A 16,988-nucleotide genomic window follows, 5' to 3' on the forward strand; every position below is an offset into this window, starting at 1 on the left:
CCCCATGATATCTTTGCTTCTACACTGTAATATTAGCTAAGCCTTGCATTCCGTATGCATCCAGCAATGCACTGTCAGCGATACATCTCTCAGATCGCACACACAGGTGGGCTTGTCATGTTCTGACGCTGTCGACAAGTGCGAGAAGCGTCCATACAATATGTTTGAGTTTCCGTCTCCAGCTTCAGCCAAGGCCAGGTGCATGATCAAACTGCAATGAAGATTTATTAGAACCATTATTCGTTGAAGCTATTTACAAGCTTAACAAGCGGCACATTGTCCCTGGTATTCCTCCACAAAACTGTTTTAAACACAGATACCGTTTCCGTGCCGTGTTAATGTTGAGTACGTCGTCGTTAATGAAACGAAATCGGGCTGATTCTGACGATCCCTGTGTGTGTGTGTGTGTGTGTGTGTGTGTGTGTGTGTGAGTGAGAGAGAGAGAGAGAGAGAGAGAGAGAGAGAGAGAAGGTGTTTAAGGTGTATCTGGTCTTAACTAGGAGTTTTGAAACAAATGATAACGACATGTCGTGCACTGGTATATCGATTACACATAAAGCAACGAACGTTTACAGTCCACACGAATCCCAAACCGCTTTGTGGCGAAAATCTCCCCATAATGGGATGCCATTTATATTGAACATAAACGTCCAACAGAAGCAGATTCAGCTGCTAGAACGGAGACAGCTACGATGCCACATTGCAGACGAATAAGATGGCATATTGAAGACGGCTATGATATTGCAAACGGATATGATTTCCAGCACTCAAAAATATTTAATACCCAATAGCAACTGTTCAACTACTGAAGCAACCGCTGTATGACGGCCATTGGGTGAAACATCCTTGATGCTGAGGGTTTGTGCTCATATCATAGACTGTGACAACTTCAATCCAAATTTTGTAGATGGGATGACATATGCTGTCGTATAACAAATGTGTGGGATCGAACCTGAGTGTTCGGTGTGACGAACAACTGCTTTAACCACCAGGCTACCCCACCGCCTTGAGACGTAAAGAGGAAGGCAAGGTAACCCCAGACAGGATAGTGTATTGAATTCTTCTGACGTCAGTAACCCCAGTCAGGATAGTGTGTTGAAGGCTTGTGACGTCAGAAACCCCAGACAGGAGAGTGTGTTGAAGGCTGGTGACGTCAGTTTCTCCAGACAGGAGAGTGTGTTGAAGGTTTGTGACGTGAGTATCCCCAGACAGGATAGTGTGTTGAAGGCTTGTGACGTCAGTAACCCCAGACAGGATAGTGTGTTGAAGGCTTGTGACGTCAGTAACCCCAGACAGGATAGTGTATTGAAGGCTTGTGACGTCAGCAACCCCAGACAGGTTGGTGTGTTGAAGGCTTGTGACGTCAGTAACCCCAGACAGGAGATTGTGTTGAAGGTTTGTGACGTCAGTAACCCCCAGACGGGATAGTGTGTTGAAGGCTTGTGACGTCAGCAACCCCAGACAGGAGATTGTGTTGAAGGTTTGTGACGTCAGTAACCCCCAGACGGGATAGTGTGTTGAAGGCTTGTGACGTCAGTAACCCCAGACAGGAGATTGTGTTGAAGGCTTGTGACGTCAGTAACCCCAGACAGGTTGGTGTGTTGAAGGCTTGTGACGTCAGTAACCCCAGACAGGTTGGTGTGTTGAAGGCTTGTGACGTCAGTAACCCCAGACAGGTTGGTGTGTTGAAGGCTTGTGACGTCAGTAACCCCAGACAGGATACAGGGATCCATATGCATGATGTTATGTTGTACATATCCACGTGTATCCATACAGACAGCGGGGAAGACAACGCTGATTCCCGATCGACAACGGTCGACTTTGCCTACCACAGGAATCTCAACAGGCATCGGGAAGGCTGCTTGTGACGACTTCATGTCGCCGTTAACGAAGGTTGAACAATATGAAGTCCGTAATGGCCACCAAACGTCTACTTAAATCTGGAATTTCATTGAAATGCTAAATATGTTGCGTGACGCGGCATTGCATTCACTTCTGAGGATGACGTCCCACAATGACAGGGATGGCTCCCATGAGACGCGTTCACATCCTGAGTCTTTCACTCACATCCTGGAGTCTTTCACTTACCCCCTGGAGTATTTCATTCACATCCTGGAGTCTTTCTCTCACATTCTGGAGCCTTACACTCACATCATGAAGTCTTTCACGCATATCGTCTAGCCTTTCTCTCACTTCCCTGAAGTCTTTCACTCACATCCTGGAGTCTTTCACTCACATCCTGGTGTCTTTCACTTACCCCCTGGAGTATTTCATTCACATCCTGGAGTCTTTCACTCACATCCTGAGTCTCGTGGGGTTTGAAATCTAAAACATAAGAAAATATCTTACAGAAAATCTCATTATGTCTCTTTCGTATAAAACAAATGACGCATCATGATTAAAAAATCTTGAACATAGATACAGGAAGTGATCACTGTGTTTGTGATTATATTGTGTGTATAGGGTTGGGCATGTATACTGGGGTGGGATGGACAACAGTCGGCATTAACAACAGGTATGATTCCTGTACTGATGTATGACTGTGGTATGACAGACTCCTGTACTGATGTATGACTGTGGTATGACAGACTCCTGTACTGATGTATGACTGTGGTATGACAGACTCCTGTACTGATGTATGACTGTGGTATGACGACCTCCTGTATTGATGTATGGCTGTGGTATGACAGACTCCTGTATTGATGTATGACTGTAGTATGACAGGCTCTTGTACTGACATGTGTCTGTGGTATGACAGACTCCTGTACTGATGTATGACTGGCATGACAGACTCCTGCACTGATGTATGACTGTGGCATGACAGACACCTGCACTGATGTATGACTGTGGTATGACAGACTCCTGTATTGATGTATGACTGTGGTATGACGGACAGCTGTACTGATGTATGACTGTGGCCAGACTGATGTATGACTGTGGATCGACAGATTCCAGGAATGACAAATGCTTGGCGCCACAGGTGAGCTGACAGTGAAATGTTGCTGATGTCAGTCTATGAAACGTCTGTTACGACTCAGGAACCGACTGCACACAGTCAGTACAGCGAGGAACCGACTGCACACAGTCAGCACAACGAGGAACCGACTGCACACAGTCAGTACAGCGAGGAACCCCCTGCACACAGTCAGCACAGCGAGGAACCGCCTGCACACAGTCAGTACAGCGAGGAACCCCCTGCACACAGTCAGAACAGCGAGGAAACTGGGAAGTAAATCACATGTTATTTGCTTTGAAGCAAAGCGTTGTTCTGAAGTATGTGAAGTCAGTATGTAGAAGGTTGTACTATTATTAATTTGTAAGTCAGATTTACAGTCGACCTGTAAAAAAAGTAATAGAATTTATGAGGTCTCGTATCTCCCTTGGCGAAGAAAGTCTCCACAACATCAACACACCATATAGGCGCTAAATTGTGAGTCAAATTGTCTGAACGTGCTCGTGAACACCACTTTGGACTTCTTGTATCACTCGTCCACACCGATACTTGTGGAGACGTAAATTACTTACCAGAATGGACTGTCACATAACGCCAATTCTCAGAGATCTACATTGGTTGCCCATCAGACATCGGGCCAGCTTCAAGTTACTCGTCTTAATGTTGAATCATCACCTGCTTATTTAAAGGATCTGCTATCGGTCTACCACCCAGCAAGCACCCTACGTTCTGCCCAGAAGGAGAAACTGGCTCTACCGTCAACATCGACAAAGGCTGGAGATCGTGCCTTCTCAGTCGCAGCTCCTACCCTGTGGGACACGGTCTCCCTCGAGAGAGACGTTTAAGAGAAAACTGAAAACATTTCTTTTCAACTGATAAACTGAAGCAAAGTGACTTCTATCGTGTAAAGCATCATTGAGCAGCTGCATACAGTTGGAAATAGGGGTTATACAAAGCAATTATTATCATAGCGAGGAACCTCCTGCACACACTCAGCACAGCGAGGAACCTCCTGCACACACTCAGCACAGCGAGGAACCCCTGCACACAGTCAGTACAGCGAGGAACCGACTGCACACAGTCAGCACAGCGAGGAACCTCCTGCACACAGTCAGTACAGCGAGGAACCGACTGCACACAGTCAGCACAGCGAGGAACCGCCTGCACACAGTCAGTACAGCGAGGAACCGCCTGCACACAGTCAGCACAGCGAGGAACCCTCTGCACACAGTCAGCACAGCGAGGAACCCCCTGCACACAGTCAGCACAGCGAGGAGCCGCCTGCACACAGTCAGTACAGTGAGGAACCCCTGCACACAGTCAGTACAGCGAGGAACCCCCTGCACACAGTCAGCACAGCGAGGAACCCCCTGCACACAGTCAGCACAGCGAGGAACCCCCTGCACACAGTCAGCATAGCCAGGAAACTGGGAAGTAAATCACATGTTATTTGCTTTGAAGCAAAGCGTTGTTCTGAAGTATGTGAAGTCAGTATGTAGAAGGTTGTACTATTATTAATTTGTAAGTCAGATTTACAGTCGACCTGTAAAAAAAGTAATAGAATTTATGAGGTCTCGTATCTCCCTTGGCGAAGAAAGTCTCCACAACATCAACACACCATATAGGCGCTAAATTGTGAGTCAAATTGTCTGAACGTGCTCGTGAACACCACTTTGGACTTCTTGTATCACTCGTCCACACCGATACTTGTGGAGACGTAAATTACTTAATGTCGACTGCTTGTCACGCCTGCGTAGTCTTTCATTTCATTCCTGCTGTTTTAAGGGACCCAAGGGAGTCTGGCAGAGCCTGTCAGCCCGTGGGACCAGCCTGGGTGATGTCATTCATTGTTGCCACCAACAAGGACTCTTGCTTTCTAGCCATCGACCAGTCATTATTGTACCACGAAGGACACTGGTGGGGTCGGATTTCGTCTACCTGTTCTTACCATAATGGAAATGTGTGCTTGCTTATCGAGTTTCCACGGATACGTCCTTGAGAAAAATATCTTTTAAATTGAATGGAATGAAAAAGGAAGCCGACATTGTTCTAATGCAACTAAGAATTGAAAGTGCTGACGGTTTTATAGGCATCCGACGATGTTGGCGAGAGTATAAGAAGGTACTACTTCCTGGACAAGAACTCCTGCTTTATTACATGTATCATGCAGCAATGCCTGAAAGAAGTTGTGAGAAATTTGATCAAGTCTGTTGAAGCATTATTCAAGCAAAGTTTTGTAAAATCAATGTTGTGACTTGGTAAGTTTGTGTAAAATTCAATCAAGAACTTAATTTTACTCCACCTGACCCTTAACATGTTTGAACATGGAAATTTGTACCGAAAAAGCAAATTTATTGATTTCAAAGGTAACATTGTTTAATACTTATTAGCAGCTGTGCATTCTGCGAAGCCTATAATTCTTCAATCGAATTTAATTAAAAAGAAAAGTATATAAATGTATCCTTGGGGTGCGAACAAACCTCTCATGCATGTTGATTTTGTATACGTCGCTAAGATATTTTCAGTACCAAACTCAAAAGACTGGAAGAAATCATCTGAGATGGATATAATTAGGGAAAGAAATAAGGGAACACTACTTCATGGTTTGGCAGTGTCCCCATATTTGGTTTCAGATTTTCTCCCACAGTGCTATTCAAGACTTGAAATATGACACTTAGATTCAGGACCTTAAGCAAAGCCTTATTGGAATTCCTATCACGTGGAGGTTTGGTTTGGAAAAACGTCCCCTGAGTCTTGATGCAGGATTACATCAGTCTGACAGAGAGAAAATCTATATTTCGATCTTTACCTGCAAATTGATCGAATTAGGCCTGAACACGATATGCCAATATGCCCATTCTCAAGGGAGGTGACATTTGAAAAAAATGTCAAATGTTTGACAAACTGATGTTCTACTCCAGCGTCTCTACAGGATAATGATCAGCGTGAAAATAAGAAAATATCGGAAAAAGAGAAAAAAAGAATATTTTTTCCAAGTGTAACATGGCCAATAGAAGGAATGTCCAAACACAGACACCGGGACTTCTCTACAGCCGGATTGCCCATCAGGAATGTCCAAACACAGACACCGGGACTTCTCTACAGCCGGATTGCCCATCAGGAATGTCTTCCGGTGCACGAAGGAGCTTTCCTTGTCACATGTTTTCAGTCTGTCAATGCGTTTTGGTGACTGTTAACTGTTGGACTGCGTCTGATCGCAGACACCAAGCACCAGCTGGACACAGTATGTGCACAGATTCGGCCACAGGCCTGACAGTAATATTACCATGATTGTGGTTCCGCTAAATGTAGTATATCTGTGTCACAGAACTTCCGCCAAGACGCCGAACGCCTGTAAAACAAGAACAAGTTGGTGAAAGACTCACAACTAAAACAGAAGCTGACATGATCATTCTGTTTAAACCCGGAGACCGTGAAGATCCTGGTTAGAACTGACCTGGAGTAAACCATGCTTGCCGTAAGAGGCCACTAACGGGATTGGATGGTCAGGTTCGCTGCCGTGGTTGACACATGTCATCGCATCCTACTTGCGTTGGTAGAAGCTCATGTTGTTGATCACTGGATTGTCTGATCCAGACTAGATTATTTACAGACCACCGTAATATAACTGGAATATTGCTGACTACGGTATGAAACTATACTCACTCACTCAATAAATTTAGAAAATATCTAAACATAGCACACCTGTGTACTTCGCTGGCACTGCAACCATTACAGGATCAACGACGGGATGAGGTAACCCCGTAGGTGGAGTGCTCGCTAGTCTCGCCTACGATCCCGTGTTCGACAAGGTACAGAATATGAAATAATTTCTTACTTGTCCCGACGTAGCTTGTACCGATGTCAGCTTTGTTGCTGAATCCATTCTGCCAATGACACCGGGCGTGACCTAACAGTGTCATCGAAACATAACGTCCTTTTGGTGGTGAATAAATACAGAAATGAGAACTATGACTGTGGTGATATGGTTTGCTAAGCTATAACATCGATCAGGGAGATAAGCCTTTGACATTATGATCCACAGCAATTGCAGACATCTCCTTACACTGTAACACCCTCCAAAACATCACAGCATTTACACCCGACATAAAACTCCAGCAGATCCCGCTTCGGCGCCCTGATAGAATTCTTATACAGAAAGAATTGCTTTGAGAAATGTGGAATTGCTTTTTCGATTCACTTGACACAAATGTATAAAAATGATGGAGCTAGAATCTCAAACACTTCTTGGATCATACAGCGAGAGTTTTCACTGAGCAGCATGATAGTGACTGAGTGATGACGGTCTGCTGCAGGTTCAGCTTGCAGGACACGACTAACAAATCTCCATATCTGAACATAATCAGGAAACTGTGGTCCACTTTGTACGAAACGAATCGCTTTGTTAGTTTATGCCACGGAGCCACTTTCTGCCCGTACGGAGCCACTTTCAGCCTGTACGGAGCCACTTTCAGCCTGTACGGAGCCACTTTCAGCCTGTCTTGACAATTTGTGCTGAAATGTGCGATCAATTGTTATTTCACAGAGGATGTCATAAATACGATGGATGATACAATGTAACAAAAGGTGGCATGTTAAGCCTTCCCCCTGGGGCGGCGAGATAGCTTAGTGGTTGCTCGTCACACAGAAGACTCGGGTTCAATTCCTCACATGGGTACAATGTTTGAAGTCCATTGCTGGTGTCCCCCACCCTACTCACTCTTTCCCTAGTTCTCAGTAACTTCTACCATATGTACACATTGTCAGATGGGTGGGCATATCCAGATATCTGTGGGCATTTGGTGTTTTTCACAAAACTGAATGTTGAAGTAAGAACTTGTAACAAAAGTAACCTGATAGTCTCTAAAGATTATCAAGCCCTTCTCTTGAAGCCCCTCGACCTCAGGTTGACTATGTGGTTGTACAGATTAATGGAACTCCTCACTCTGTACAACAGATCAGCTGTGTACTTGGGGGAAAAGAAACCCACAGGATAAAGTTTCTTCCCAACATTCACAAACTGGGAAAGCAGAAATCTAGATTGCATTATCCTGTTTAAGGACCATGCGGTTTGTTAAACAGAGGCCACACTTTGGTCCATCTTTGTCGTACGTATTCACTCATCTTAATGTGGTTTGAACATAATTACAAATAATAAGAGAGTGTTCTGAGTTTCGCTTCTAGTACTCTGCTAATAAAATCAAACACCTATCTGTTAAAGCCAAACCATTTGTACAAGCGAGTGAGTGACCTTTATCTAAAGCAGTGATCCAGTTCTATCATGGCATGTCGAGTTAAATCTCGACACCTTGGACGCCACCTAGGACGCCACCCAATCAGCTACGTATGATAAAGACATATTGTATCAGATGGGAAAATTTAGGTTCGCATGAAGTTGACCAACATGCAGGGTATAACCTATATAAATCTGCAGAAAGTTTATTGTTTGTGAACCACGTGCATTTTCTCACACAACTGAATAAAAATACAAGTAAATATATACGCGAAACACCGCCATACTATCTTTGATATTGGATTTGTAGATGACTGAGGCCCTTCACATAGTGTCAGGCTCACCATGGAAGGTATTTGCCCGTCAGCCTAGGCAGATCTGCTTCCCTCAGAGTCGAATGTCTCGACAACTCCGGTTGTTTGTTGATAATGACCATTGCCCACGCAAGGTCCATCGTGTGGCGTTATAGACATTCAGGCTGACATCACGAAGAATATCCTTTGCTTAGTTTGCAATAAACTCTACACATAATTAATTAGTGAAGAGTGAAGAAAAGAACTTGTCCTTTCTGACAATGAAATGGGCAATCACGACGTATCTACGAGAAAAAGCAAGAAGAGTCATTTGTCATTTGGTGCATCCATAAATCCCCGATGACGCTGACTCAGTTAATGTCAGTAGGATGTATGGTCATCCCTTGCGCTAAGAACAGCCGTGTCAGGAGAGGAATGTTGTTTGCTGAGGAAAGACCTTGCTATATAGAGGCGTGTATTATCCTGTTGCAAAATGTGTAAGACGTTGATCTGAAGACAGGGCCCTGCAACGTTCACAGACCGTCGTGCAGCATATGATGGTGGTACTAACACCTCGGGACTATTGGGATGTATGTAGAATATTGGTTGTATGTGTCTTGTACAGTACATGTGGATTCCTCATGGGTCTTAGGGTCTGTTTCTTACGTTATCTATTTAATGTACACTTGCATGGGCATTGTTGTGATGTTTTAAAAGTCAGAAGAGACTGAGAACAATATTTAGTATGTATCTGAAGCGCCAGCACCCCCACCCCCTTCATATCAGCCATCGACCAGTAGCCCTTGTGTATGCACTGTCACTGAATGTACACGTTCCCTCTTACAATGCACCTTGATGTGTTGTTTGGAATAATTTTCATTACGTTGCCATTGTTACGTCCTTTTGAAAGCACTCTTTTGAATAAGGTAATGATTAGTCGATATCGCAGGTTTTAGCACACTGGACATCTGTCACTGTCCCGAGACGTATTATTTTAAGTTCATGTTGACAAAGTCGTTATAACTGAAAAATTATTGATCTTTTGGTAATGATAAGTATTGTTTTGTACATGAAACGGCTTCATATTGCATTCAGTGCAGAGAACGTGACAGCTGTATTTGCCGTTGATCGGAGCGTCCAGCGTTAGATCTTTAGCAGCATGTTACAGCAAACAACACGCTTTCAGGGGGTACAGAAATCACTACAGTGCAATATTGTACGCTACACCTGTTGCACGCTTTCAAGGTGTACAGACATCACTACAGTGCAATGTTGTACGCTACACCTGTTGCACGCTTTCGGGGGGTACAGAAATCACTACAGTGCAATGTTGTACGCTACACCTGTTGCACGCTTTCAAGGTGTACAGACATCACTACAGTGCAATGCTGTTCGCTACCCCCTGTGGATAAACAGCGACGTGTTATGCACAATATATGGACCACGGCTCAACACTGAACACAGTACACTAATATGCTCTACACCTGTCGCCAATACCAGTCTATCAACACCTGCAGGCTTCAGCCATTCAGTCAGTAATAGTAGACACAATCACTCTACGTCAAGCTCCAGCGTACACAACATGCGGTAATACAGAGCATGTTGCGTTCAACTCCCAGTGTACACAACATGCACCAATGCATATCATGTTGTGAACAACCTCCACTGTACACAACATGCGCCAATACAGAGCTTGCTGTGAACAACCTCCACTGTACACAACATGCACCAATGCATATCATGTTGTGAACAACCTCCACTGTACACAACATGCGCCAATACAGAGCTTGCTGTGAACAACCTCCACTGTACACAACATTCGCCAATACAGAGCATGCTGTGAACAACCTCCACTGTACACAACATGCGCCAATACAGAGCTTGCTGTGAACAACCTCCACTGTACACAACATTCGCCAATACAGAGCATGCTGTGAACAACCTACACTGTACACAACATGCACCAATGCATATCATGTTGTGAACAACCTCCACTGTACACAACATGCGCCAATACAGAGCTTGCTGTGAACAACCTCCACTGTACACAACATTCGCCAATACAGAGCATGCTGTGAACAACCTCCACTGTACACAACATTCGCCAATACAGAGCATGCTGTGAACAACCTCCACTGTACACAACATTCGCCAATACAGAGCATGCTGTGAACAACCTACACTGTACACAACATGCGCCAATACAGAGCACGCTGTGAACAGTTTCCACTGTGCAAAACATACGGTCATACAGAGCTTGCTGTGATCCATAGCCAGTGATGACATGATGAGATAAACAACACACTACACACTATTGTCACTTAATGACGGCGCCATCGTGCTGTGGCATGCCGCCGGGTATCACTGGATCACGCAGAGAGACTTTGCAACAAACAAGCTAAATGTCCTGCAGAAAGAACAAACGAAGTGCAAGTGGCATGTCAGTGACATGTGAGCCTCCAAAAGAGGGAATTGTGAAATCTTGTGTTGAGGACATCACGTTATGTGAGAGATATGAGATATAGGGCTTACTTGTGCCCCTTAAGCCAGTTGTCCCTAGGCATGAGACAAATGTTTCAGCGATTGCACAGAGCACAAGCCTACTCAGGATGCCTACTGATGGCGTAAAGAGGGAATGGGTGGGTTTAGTTTTACGCCGCTTTTAGCGCCCTGGGACACTGTAAAAAAGGGCTTCACACATTTTACCCGTGTGTGTAGTCGAACGTGGGTCTTCGGTGGGACTTGCGGCCGCTTTAACTACCCCACCGCCTTGAGACGTAAAGAGGAAGGTAGGATAGTATGTTGAAGACCTGTGACATCAGTAACCCCAGACAGGATAGTATGTTGAAGGCCTGTGACATCAGTAACCCCAGACAGGATAGTGTGTTGAAGGCTTGTGACGTCAGTAACCCCCAGACAGGATAGTGTGTTGAAGGCCTGTGACATCGGTAACCCCAGACAGGATAGTAAACGATGGAGCTTGGACCAGACAATCTAGTGACTGATATCAATAGAATCGTTGACAGAGCATGTGTTTATAAATCGCTATCAAAACAGCTGCAGGTGCTCGTGAAAGGCGAGCTTATCCTGGGGCGCCCATCATAAACATATTCATGGGCTAGTCAGCTGATGACCTGAATATGTCACGAATCCAAATCCAAATCTTTTGTCGCTGATACATCACATTTTGAAATGTTCTTCACATGTTACCAGAAAAATTGACACCTGGAATGTTGTCTTGGATCTTGATTAAATCCTGAGTAGTTTGACTCTTATTAAAATTGTTATTGAAGGAAAGTGCCTGGTTGTACGTCAACAGTTATGAAATGTAAACACCAAAAGTTGAAGCTGATGATTATTGCGTGACATGATGGAAACTTGAAATTATCCCTTTTGTCAGACAGCCCTGTGGAGAGTTTGTTACCACCTGGAATCTTGATATATAGATCTATGTAAGAAACTCATTAGGCCTGCTAAGAACTCACCATGCACAGCATGTTTAAAGATCATCATGGTCTGTTTCAAGCTGAACGAGAAAGATTCATGCAGATGATTAGATGAACCTGCTCAAACAACAACCAAAACAATGAAAGCACTTGACTACCACCTTCCAATAAGCTGGTAGCATTATGGGTTAGGTGTTCTCTGAAACCGAGGGTGTGACCATTCTTAACTTACCTAAAGTTTGGGTATTGTACCGGTTTAAAAAGGTCAAGATCTCTATCTCGATCTTACTTTACATGTTACAACACGATGTACCAATGTGTCCATTCTTTATGGATTGTGATAAGTAAGAAATCAATATAATATACCTCCACCCTGTACTGAAGTGTCACCCGACAGGATCCTTGGGATCCATCTTGGATCTAGACTGCTGATGTCACCGTGCCAGATACATATGTGTAACCACCTGAAGGAGTCCCAGTTCATCATCCAAGTAAGGTACATGTTCCTGTGCATTGCAGTCCTCCGAGAGGTTACGTCAAATATTACCTTGTAGGTATTTATCCACCGTGTACCCTCCAGGCAGTCATGGGGCTAGGCCCTAAATGTTTAACAGCATAAGGAAACAAGCTGTTTTGTATATATAGTCGTTTCACAGAACATTAGGTACTATTTCAAGTGCAGATTGCAATAAACTATTATGTGCATTCATGCATGTGTTTTGCATTATTTAGTAGCATGTTTAACTGGTGACAGGGCAATATTAAATCTATATAATTTAACATTAGGAATCTTGACACTCCCTTGAAGAAATGTGATGTCAGTTCACAAATTCAGTATCGTCTAGATCTGTGTCCACCATTGACGCTGATTCATAACGTTTCTCACAACATAGCGTTGAAGTGACAAAAAATTATGTCAACGTTGAAGATCGCACGCATCAGCATACCTGTTCACCCTTTCTCAGGCATCTGAGCTGTCCTGATGAAATCTCGACTCGACAGTGAACAAAACACCATTCAAAACTTGTCTCCTGAACCGTAGATGCTGTCTGGAACTGATGGTCAGAGCAGTCTAGAGTCGATTCAGTAGATTGGCCAACCGAATGTGGTTGTACTGCTCGTGACGTCATTCGTCGACGGCCGGTCCGAGGCAAATCTCCCGCGTTTCCACTATATTGAAAACATATCCATAGAAATGAGATCGTGTTTCGATGGACACCAAAATGTTTGGCCACTTTATGTTGGGCCATTCCAGTCTCCAGCCGACCCGCGTGGACGTTGATGACATGACTTGAGCGCAGTTTAGATTGAAATTAATGTGGTTTCCACAACACTCACAGAATAATGAAGTTTTCAGCTTCAGGTGACAAAAACCATGCAAAGGGTCAGTAAGTTCATTCTTCACAAAGGTCATGTGCCATGCGCGACACATGGCGTGATATTTCATGCAAAGTGTTTTTCTATATGTTTCGTTAGGATTATTTTAATAACATTTCAAATGACATGCATTTTTACGCTATGCACACTTACTGTTACTGTTACACTTACCGTTACTGTTACACTTACCGTTACTGTTACACTTACTGTTACTGTTACACTTACTGTTACTGTTACACTTACTGTTACTGTTACATTTACTGTTACATTTACTGTTACTGTTACACTTACCGTTACTGTTACACTTACTGTTACTGTTACACTTACTGTTACAAGGATAGTTAAATAATGGGCCGGGGATAGTTGTGCAGAAATAAATCCTTGTTGCTCTTTCTAGACATGTGGCGGGTAAACTTGAACCCTAACTGAAACCCACGAGCCCGAGTCTCTAGAGCCAACAAACCAACACTCAGCATCACTTTGGGGGCCACCCTTCGATTATAAGGATTATATCAAGTTTAGCAATGGTATTGACACTTTAACAGGGTGACACTCAATGGTACTTCGTTTTCTTTTAATACTTTAATGTTGCAGTATTATCTGCAGCTTGGTATAAGCTAGCTGTATTTGACTGTTTGTTCAGTTTGGGGTCAAGTACCGTGGAAGGCTCAGCTCTGTGCATGGAGATGTGCATTGAAAGCATCGATCTACCTGAGTAGAATCTTGTGTTGAATTTTGTCTACTCGAATAATGGTGACTACCCTTCTGTGGATATCTATTTCACAAAAGTATTTAAATTTCGCGTTAAAGTTATAAGCGTGGCAAAATAAATGTACTTCAATGATTGATTTGACCCCTGTTTTGTAGTTAAGCCAGCAAAAAAAGCGATGTTGTAATGTCACTGTATACCTCTATTTGATTGGTGTTTTGTAATGGCGGTCGGGCTGTCACTGACGTCATGGCTAGGTTTCGAAACGAATGTGTGATTCATAAAGGTTTTATATTTCATAGTGTTGTAGATCGTGTTCTGTATGCCTGTTTGCTCTAACATCGTGATGTCATTAGTGACTGTATGGTCCAACAGTCTTCTTCGGAGGAAGCCTCAAAACAGCTCGCGTAATTAAAAAAACAGGATCGTTCTATGAACATGTAGCAGCTATAACAATCTGGGGCTAAAGCATATTTTCAGTACTCTGCACATGCATACTGTACATGGCACGGTTGTGAATATGTCATAAGCTAAACATCTCATTGCGTGACGAATGCGTGCTGTATTAGGGATTACACATGCTCAGTATAATACAGATTCTAGTACTGTTGAGTCCGGGATTCGAACCCACGGCGCTCACCCATTCACCTAGTTGCCTACACATAAAGTCAGCTGTTTAATCCACTCAGTGACTGCGGCTTCCACTAAAGGACATCGTGTATTTCATCTCATTACTGCTCTAGAGCAACTAGCACTGGATACAATAGTGACAACTACAAACTGATGTGGTTTATCGGTTGCTGTCGGTCAGGGCATGTTATCTCTACTATTAACATCTACTCCAGTTCTGTAAAAGGATTTGATTTTTTATTTGTTTGCGCCACCTATCCACAACACTTCTTGATTGTCAGGACACTTGTCAGTAATGGCGGGTCCCTTGGCTATAGATAGCACTGCTGTCAGAGGTTCGCGACTACTCGTCAAAAAGAAACGAATGTCATTCGAAGGGCTCTGAGATAGCCATAGATCAATGTTTGGTTAGATGTCTAGCATCATGTTTCTTTTCTGACATATTGATGGGGAATTTGTGAATTCATTGCTTATTCCCAAAATATTATACTGATGATGGTACAAGTCGATCCCTCCAGAAATGTTTGTATTCTCCGTCATCGGCATATCAGTCCAGGGATCAAATGGACAGTTGCCATGTATCAGTCCAGTGATCAAATGAACAAACACGTGCCATGTAACAGTCCCGGGATCAAATGGACAGTTGCCATGTATCAATCCAGTGATCAAATGAACAAACAGTTGCCATGTAACAGTCCCGGTATCAAATGGACAGTTGCCATGTATCAGTCCGGGGATCAAATGGACAAACAGTTGCCATGTATCAGTCCATGGATCAAATTGACAGTTGCCATGTATCAGTCCAGGGATCAAATGGACAGTTGCCATGTATCAGTCCAGGGATCGGTGTAAGGCCACGGCGTGAAGAGAGAAAGCACCGGAGCTGCTATGTAGCACATGACTCGGTCTGCCGACGATGTACACGTCCACGCAGGAATGCTGGGGGCAACGTAATGTAATTTGTATGGATTCGTGTATAGTAAACGGTACAGTGGGACTATTCGGAATGTACAGTGGTGTATAAAGTGCGCCTCGTTGACTGTAAATAACGCATCCTGTACAGGGCTGTTTATAAACAGTACATGGGAACATCACGGACGGTAATTCTGACGTCTCCTGACTGGTATACACGTAGGACCGAGCTCCGCTGTGTTCCGCAGGCATCACGGCTTAAAACAGACAGTGCAGTTCCATAACAAGGTTTTATCAGAAGCTTAAGAAAGAAAACAAAACTTGGTCCATCTTGTGTGCCTTGTGCATCTGTATTGTATATTTTTTCTTTGACACAAATACGTGTTCATGGGCAGGACAAAACCACCCTGTCCCGACATGGAATTACGTTAGTGCAATATGGGTGTGGGAATAGCCGTGAAATCGGAACTGAATGAACAGACTGTGGTTTCATTGGGGATGCTTGGTTATAATGTTTCAGTGGTTCCAAGAAAAAGAGTCGAGAACACTGTGTGGGAATTACAAACCCCACGAGTCTCTCACTGTCTCACTGTCCCGGATGTTGGTGCATGCTGAAGTGAGGCACGCCGTGCTACTGTGTGAATGAAAGACTCCGCGACGCGTCACTTGGGATTCATAATTGTCAGATGGGGGAGTTTCCTAGGTAGTGAATGTAAATATGACGTGACGCCGGGTGTTTCAGATGTGGGAAGACATGGGGTTGCCATCATCGGTTTAATGTTACTCAAAAAGTGGCCCCGTTGACAACAAGTAGGCTTGTCATTAGCAACAAGCTCTTCTAAACTTCTGAACGTCCTGGCGCTGGGGTTGCCTGTGTGAGAACATCCAGGAAGTGAACGTTGTTTCATGCCTCATCTAGCACTGTATCAGACGCAGTTTACATGACCTTCAGCGTGGTCTCTGCTCCGCAAGGAAAGTATAGGGTGTCGGGATGCAGAAGTACCTCGCCGTCAGTGTATCATTACTACTAGATACACAAGGATGTGTTGAACTACGAACCTACCGGTCTCAAGCACACATTAAGTTCTCGTTCCCCTTTGTAATGTGAATGCATCTATTTGTAGTTATTACTGTGTGCTACATGTGCAGCACAATTATGAATCATCATACCGTGGTAAAGAACCACAGAATTCTTAGAGTTAAAAGGTAGAGGTAGGGGTGTGCCCAATGTGAGCCTAGCTTGAGCTCATTGACCTGGCTAGATTTACGAGGGAGAACGGTTGCTTCCAAGTTCCAAGGAGATCTTAAGATATGGTTCCAGTTTGCTATTACGTCAAAAATACCATGTTGATGTTGACAACGAGGCCGTCAGATATGCCCGCTGACAGTACCACCAGGAAATACCGAGGAGGCTTTCAGCAGGGTTATGACTGAC

The sequence above is a fragment of the Haliotis asinina genome, chromosome 10 (genome assembly GCF_037392515.1).
Source record: "Haliotis asinina isolate JCU_RB_2024 chromosome 10, JCU_Hal_asi_v2, whole genome shotgun sequence".
Lineage (NCBI taxonomy): Eukaryota > Metazoa > Mollusca > Gastropoda > Lepetellida > Haliotidae > Haliotis > Haliotis asinina.